Source organism: Oreochromis aureus, linkage group 23 (genome assembly GCF_013358895.1).
Source record: "Oreochromis aureus strain Israel breed Guangdong linkage group 23, ZZ_aureus, whole genome shotgun sequence".
In the NCBI taxonomy this organism is placed as follows: Eukaryota; Metazoa; Chordata; class Actinopteri; order Cichliformes; family Cichlidae; genus Oreochromis; species Oreochromis aureus.
In genome coordinates, this window is record NC_052963.1 from 14,162,362 (window position 1) to 14,169,851 (window position 7,490).

Below are 7,490 nucleotides of genomic sequence, written 5' to 3' on the forward strand. Positions count from 1 at the left end.
ATAATCGACTGTTCCTTCAAAAAAGCAGCACAAACAGACAACTGACTCAGCAATGACAAGCAGAGCTACCCAAGGCCGATATTCAAGCAGAAAAAAGTATTTTTTTTGTGCCTCTACAGATTAAAAAAAAAAATATGTTCAATAATTCAACAAGACCCGCGCCTTCAACGCGCGCACATTCAAATTTTGGAACAGCCTCAACCATTGTTACCATTGTTTAATGGTTTCTAGCTGCTCTCAAAAGTCAGACCTGCTCTTTAATCATTTGCTGTTTTAGCTTTTTGGTAGTCGTTGAAATGGTTTTATGAGCTTTTAGTTGAGATTATCACATTTCTGTGGAAACCACACATGTCTATATTTAAATTACAGATCTGGAGGTACATGCCCCAGTACCAGTGGCATTGGGGTTCAATCAATCGAAACGCATTGTGGGAGATGTAGCTTACAGTCAACATGCGCTTTTAAGCAGCATACAGTAAACTTATTTTAAAACAATCTGGCACATACTATCAGGGGCCACAAAATGACATGGCAGGCCACATTATGTTTTTATTGACAAATTACTTTGTAAAAAGCGTGTTGCTGCAGAATGTAGCTGTATAATCATAAATTAATGTTTTTATCTATAACATATCAAATTAATGTTAAAAAGTGTAGCTGGTCATTTAGTGCAGGACACTATTATGGAGTGTGACAGAGAACAGTCGACTAAGACCATGATGAATGTTTCTACATCATCTGTAAAAGGCCTTTTATGCGGCACGTGTCTACCAAATTTCCCCTTGTGGGACAATTAAAGGATTATTCTATTCTTCTATTGCTTACGGCCATACCACCTTGAACACGCCTGATTTTGTCTAATCTCGGAAGCTAATCAGGCTCGGGCCTGGGCAGTATTTTGATGGGAGACCGCCTGGGAATACCAGGTGCTGTAACTTTCTTTTTGAACTTCTACACACAAACTGCAGAGGACGCTGCTGCTCACTCATGGAAAACAGCATTAAATATATGTATACATATATATATATATATTAGGGATGGGTATGGAAAGCCGGTTCTTGTTGAGAACCGGTTCCCACTGTTTCAATTCCTTGGAATTGTTTGCCATTTTTGCAAACGATTCCCTTATCGATTTCAGTCGCCCCGAATGACGTCACCACGTTGCGGAGCTTCATTTACCTGGCAGGGCGCCTAAGCGGCTCAAACGCTCAAAAGTTTGGTTATAATTTACGAGAGCGGATGACAACAGGGCAACTTCCAATACTTGCAAAGTAGATATTTCATTTAAAGGAGGAAACACTATGAAAATGCAAAAGCATTTGCTCACAAAACACGGGATAACCTTAAATGAATGTCGTGTTTTTAATTCCGCTCCGGACTCGTGAATCTCAACCCAGCAGCAGCGGTAACGTTTGCACGTCCTCTCCCGTTAATGCGGCAGGTAAATAATCAACTAACAGTGCATATTATGTTAGCGTGATCTGCCTTATTACAAAACCTGCCATTACTGTGCATTTAGGTGACCATGATGAGAGAGACAGACAGAGTCTGGCTGGCTCAGATGCTGGCAGTTCTCGCTGCAGTCTACCGTTAGCGTCTCCTCTCAGGCCAGGATGAATGTCACCGAGCAGTGACTAAGTTTGTGGTCAAAGGCTTGCACCCATTTGCCACAGCAGATGCCCCGATTTTCGGTAAGTGAATGTGTTTAATTGTAGGCAGGGACATTACTGAAGATAAACACAGGACGTTTTTACCAGAGTGGGAGAGTTTATATTTTTTTGTTGAACGCAATGGCAAGCCATTCTGCCTTATATGTCAGACGTCATTAGCGCATTTTAAAGCTTCAAATCTTCAGCGCCACTTCAGCTCACTCCATTCTAACATCGACCAGGAATTTCCAAAAGGGACTGAACTTCGCAAGCACGAGTTGGCCACTTTGAAATGTCAGGCAGAAAAGCAGATACAGTTTTTCCAAAAATTTACGAAGCGGTCAGAGACCATAACGCTCGCATCCTATCAGTTGGCTTGGAACATTGCACGGGCTAAAAAGCCATACAATGAAGGGGAGTTTGTTAAAAAATGAAAACGACAAACTAAAACGCATGGTATCAGACGTCCAACTGTCCCGCCACACTGTTGAACACAGAATATCGGACATTAACACGGCTATTGAATCACAGTTGCACTCTGACCTTCGAGCATGTGAGTATTTTAGTGTCGCATTGGATGAGAGTTGTGATATACAAGACAAGCATCAGTTGGCAATATTTGCACAGTCTCTGTCAAACGATTGTGTGATCAAAGAAGAACTCCTGGATATTGTGCCATTAAAAGACAGAACCCGTGGCATAGATGTGAAAGAAAGATGTGATGGCTGCATTTGAAAAAGCAAATCTGCCCATAACGAAATTAACTGCAATAGCCACAGATGGAGCACCAGCCATGATGGGATCTGTGAACGGGCTTGTGGGGCTGTGCAAAGCTGACCAAACTATTCCTGAGTTTTGGAATTTCCACTGCATCATCCACATGGAGCAACTCGTGTCTAAATCATTGAATTTAGATAACGTCATGAAGCCTGTGATGGAAATCATGCGCTTAACCACAGGCAATTCAAGAATCTCATCGCTGAGCTGGACCAAGGGCTTCCAGGTGACCTGCTGCTGCACTGCACTGTGAGGTGGCTGTCAAAAGGCCAGGTACTCTCTCGCTTCTTTGAGCTTTTGGATGCCGTGAATCTGTTTATGGAAGAGAAGGACAAGGACTATCCCGAGCTCTCGGACATCAAGTGGATTATGGATCTGGCCTTTTTGGTCGACATGCTGTGTCACTTGGACAGACTGAACCTGACCCTGCAGGGTAAGTTAAAAATGCTTCCTGACCTGGTGCAAAGTGTGTTTGCGTTTGTCAACAAACTGAAGCTGTTCAAGACACATATTCAAAAGGGAGATTTAACGCATTTTCCCACTCTGCTAAAAGCCAGCGGGCAAGTCGCCAGCGCTGCCCTGAGTAAGCAAAGAGCCAGATATGCAACGCTGATTGAAAACTTCCATGAAAGTTTTGTGACCCAGTTCCATGACCTACAATTGAACAGGCCACAGATTACGTTCCTCATCGACCCATTTAATGCAGAAACCGGCTGTTTGAAAGTCCCGCTAGTCACAGGTGAAGCTGTGGCTGAGTTGGAGATGATCGATCTTTGTGAGGAGGACCAATTGAAACCTGCTTTAAGGGAAGGGACCATTGAGTTCTGGAAAAGTGTGCCAATGAAAAAATACCCCAATGTCAAACGGGCTGCGCTTAAGATACTGTCAATGTTTGGGTCAACATACGTCTGCAAGTCTGTGTTTTCTACCCTAAAACATGTGAAATCAAAGCATCGATCTGTTCTGACTGACACTCATGTGAAAGAATTGCTTCGAGTGGCAACAACGGAATACAAGCCAGATTTGAAGAGGATTGTTCAAGGCAAGGAATGCCAGAAGTCCCACTAAACAACATGCATTGTAGAAGTAAATGCTATTGTAGATTATTATATTTTTGTTTGTGGACTTGGTTGAACTGAGAGTTTGTGTGTGTGAGACAGTGCACACAATGTTCATTGTTGAAAATGACTGGCCTGTGGTTTTAGTACTGTAGGAGTCCATTTCTGTCACGATCATGTTGGTGTGTGACATTTACAATAAATCTGGCTGAGCAGAGATGTGTGTATTTTTTGTGCGTGTGTGTGTGAGAGAGAGAGGGGGAGGAAAGGATGGGTGATGTTCATGTGTGCCCATGCGTATGATGTGGCTCTTTGCGGTAACACAGTAAAAAAAAAAGTGGCTCTTGGTCTCTGACTGGTTGGCCACCTCTGCCTTAGACACTGTGTCTGTTCATCTCTAGCCTCAGATTTTAAAACTGTGTTTGTCCGTCACAAAGCAATAAGTCACTGGTGCAACATCTAAGAAGCCTTGATATTACTGTGTCATATGAGGTCATTCAAAAAATCAAATCACTCCAATCAAACCAGTAAAAGTAATTATTTAGCCATGAGAGTTTTCTGCAGAAAAAGCTGCTTGCATAAACTCATTGTACTTTGGCAATATTTGTATAATAATATAAATATTAGTGCTAACACTATGGAGGACCATAAGAGCCACACGCATCGAAATAAAGAATTCTGTGCTTAAATATTGAATTGTAGAATAAATTCTGCATTTGTAAATTCATTTTTGAATTCCAATTTAAAGTGATTTTCAAAATACTTTTTAAAATGGTGATTCTACTTCTCATTTCAAAATGCATTTCCCTTTCCTGTTCGCTCAGGGATTAATTTTGGACTTCATTTTAAAAATCCTGCTGCTATTCAAATTAGCCACACCGTGGGAATGTAAGGGGCTCTCTGATTGGTTGGACAGACACAGGCTGTCTGCTTGGATTTTTCTAGCTCATAGCTTTGCCCTGCTAAGAAGCGTGTGTGCTTGTACAAAGGCCGTTCAGCCTCGGGATTTAGGATTTTAAATTCTGTGATATATACAGTAAATGATTTTCACAGAGGTCTTAAAGTAGTTAAATCACTGCTGATAGTCTGGTTGTTTATATTTTCACGTTTTTCTGTCTGTAGGGCTGTTTGATGACGATTTGGACTCCTCTGGGAGATGAGGACACACCCACATCTGTTCAATACTGCAGCCATTGATGGTGTTACGGCTCTGAGTCAGCTTTGGGCATCAGACGCACACACTGGAAAACCAGCACCTGGACTTCATGCAGGAGAGACGGCCTCAGTGATGATGGACTCTGCATCCTCTACTTTACCTCCTAATCTCTTTCTCCTTTAACACACAATTAAAATCATTCCAAAAGCGTGTAAACTTACTGAGGAAGTCTCTAACTTGTATACATTTGTACTTTTACTTGCTTTAGGAGTTATATTTAAGAAGAGTAAAGTTATTCACAAAAAGTCTTTATTCTTCTGTATTTATTCTTTTGTATTATGTACCACAGTCATACTGAACTTTACAGACCTGGTGAATTGGAAAAAAATCATCTATCTATCTATATATGTATGTATATGTATATGTTTATATATATATGAATGAATCATTGAGCTTCAGCAGTATTTCTATTCATCTTATGAATTCCAGTTGTATAAAAGGCTCTGAGATTTTATGGCTATGTTCTACAATATTGTGTGGGGTGGAGTCGCAGGAAATTACGTAGGCAGAAGTTTGGGGTACAGCGCTGCTACTCCAGAAGGGGAGATTGTCTTTCCGTTTTAGTTCTGTTTTACCTCGTCACGTAAGCTGTGTTCCTGGTTGCCATCCTTTCTGCCCTTTCTGTGTTAGGAGCCAGAGATGTAACATTGGTATTATTCGAGTCATATGTTATGTTATGTATATATTCAGATGGATGTGTTGGTTTATTTCATTTAATATTTTATGTTTATCTTAGTGGAGCTGTTGCTGTATATATTTATATACTCATGGCAATTTGTTTGTTACTATAGACTGCTGTCAACACTGAGCATCTAGGTGGCAATAAAACAGCTGGCGGTGAAAATCCAGCAAAGTGGAAGCCTCTTGTCCTCCTTCCTGTATCCTGACCAATACACCATCTTGTTAGCTGCTGAACCTAAAAGAACTAGCCCTCACCGAATACTCCTAAACACCAGTCTAAAGTCAATTCACTGTTTGAGTTTTGGTCTTAAACTCCAGAGAATACCACCTGGTTCAACAATCTTTTTATCTGATGATTGGCAAAACAGTTTTCTTCTGAGAGATGCTCCTGAGGCTGAAATTGAGCCCAAAGAAACAACAACAAAGTTTAGTTCCTCTGGATTCTCCATGGAAAATTGTTTTATCACTCACTCAGGTGACTTCTCCAGTGTCACAGATGAGTGATGAATGTATCTCCCACTGGAAACCATTGTGTCCAGTTAAAGTCAATCAACTTTTTTAAGGAGAGTTGTTAGATGCTGTGCTCATGAGGACAATGGGTTTTAACTTGCAGCACAACACAAAGCTGCCATACTGGATCAATGATCAAAACACTTAATTGAGCAGAATTAAGTCAAAATGTAATATCCTCATATGATGACACATCACACATGACCCAGCATTGTTCTAAGAATGCAAACTTTCTTATTGGACGTTTCCACAGCTGCCAGAAAGGGACAGATTTCTGGCTGGTCTTAATGAGTGGTCGTTGCTCTCTCGTTTTCTCTGGAATTGCTGCACAGAGGATGTAACACCCATGATAAGCGCTGAGGTGTGTGTCCTTGTCAGGAATTAGCCATCCTCAGCTTTCAGGTTAGGAAAAGTGGAACCAGAAGATATTCAAATGCATCTCCTCACAGCTGCTGATGAATTCTACAAAAAACGAAGTTTGTTAAAAACATTTGCAGGTGAATCACCACTGATTTATCAGTGACATCCATTTACTCAAAAATTACTGACAAGTGGACAACTAGAATATATAGTTTATAGTTTCAACAATGTACTGTAAGAAATGGAACTATATATGACAAATGTGGTGTGATGCTTGTGGAATTTTTAACAAGGACCCTACAAAACTTTACAGTACTAATGCTGCCAAACTTTGATGGCTAGGTGTGCAGTTCCTGCTTTAAATGCATTCACTGTTAAGATTAAGAAATCTAAGTGATAAGAGGCTAGAAATGTTTGAACTAGCTTATGAACCTAAATCACTGAGGCCGTCTCTCCTGCATGAAGTCCAGGTGCTGGTTTTCCAGTGTGTGCGTCTGATGGCACAAAGCTGACTCAGAGCCGTAACACCATCAATGGCTGCAGTATTGAACAGATGTGGGCGTGTCCTCATCTCCCAGAGGAGTTCAAATCATCATCAAACAGCCCTACAGACACAAAAACGTGAAAATATAAACAACCAGACTATCAGCAGTGATTTAACTACTTTAAGACCTCTGTGAAAATCATTTACAGTATATATCACAGAATTTAAGGCCTCTATAATCACAGAGCATACAGAGAAAAGTATTAAACTGAATCAATTTCAGCTTTCGTTTCTCATGATGTATATTGTATTAATAATTAAATTTCATTATCAGTGTCTTTACCACACATTTGCCACACAGGTGTAGATACTGTAGGTTCAGTGACTGCTTACATTGCACTGATTAGAATATACTGGACATTCAAAGCTAAGATTCAGCGCACTGTGTTAGAGGCTGGGATTGGATGAATTCATCATATATACAACCTTTGATAATCATTTATGTCCAGTTGAGAATGAATCTGTGCTCTCACATATTAAATGAACTGAATGAGAGAACTGACAGCTGTTATTTTAATCAGCCTGTCTCAGTTGTTTTAACTCTAAGTATCACAAAGTAATGTGGTAACATCTGGCCTGATGAGTTTACTGTCAGCATTTTAATCGCTAGTTTAAAGGCTGTAGGTTGCAGCCATTGCTCCAACACTGTATAAATGTAACAGGCCTCAGTGCTGGTTCTAACAGTCTGAGCTGCT

General features: G+C 40.6%; 1 pseudogene; it reads left to right on the forward strand.

Annotated features, from left to right (window-relative positions):
- Positions 1 to 819: 819 nt before the first annotated feature.
- LOC116315333 lies at positions 820 to 938 on the forward strand (annotated as a pseudogene).
- The last annotated feature ends 6,552 nt before the right edge of the window (positions 939 to 7,490 follow it).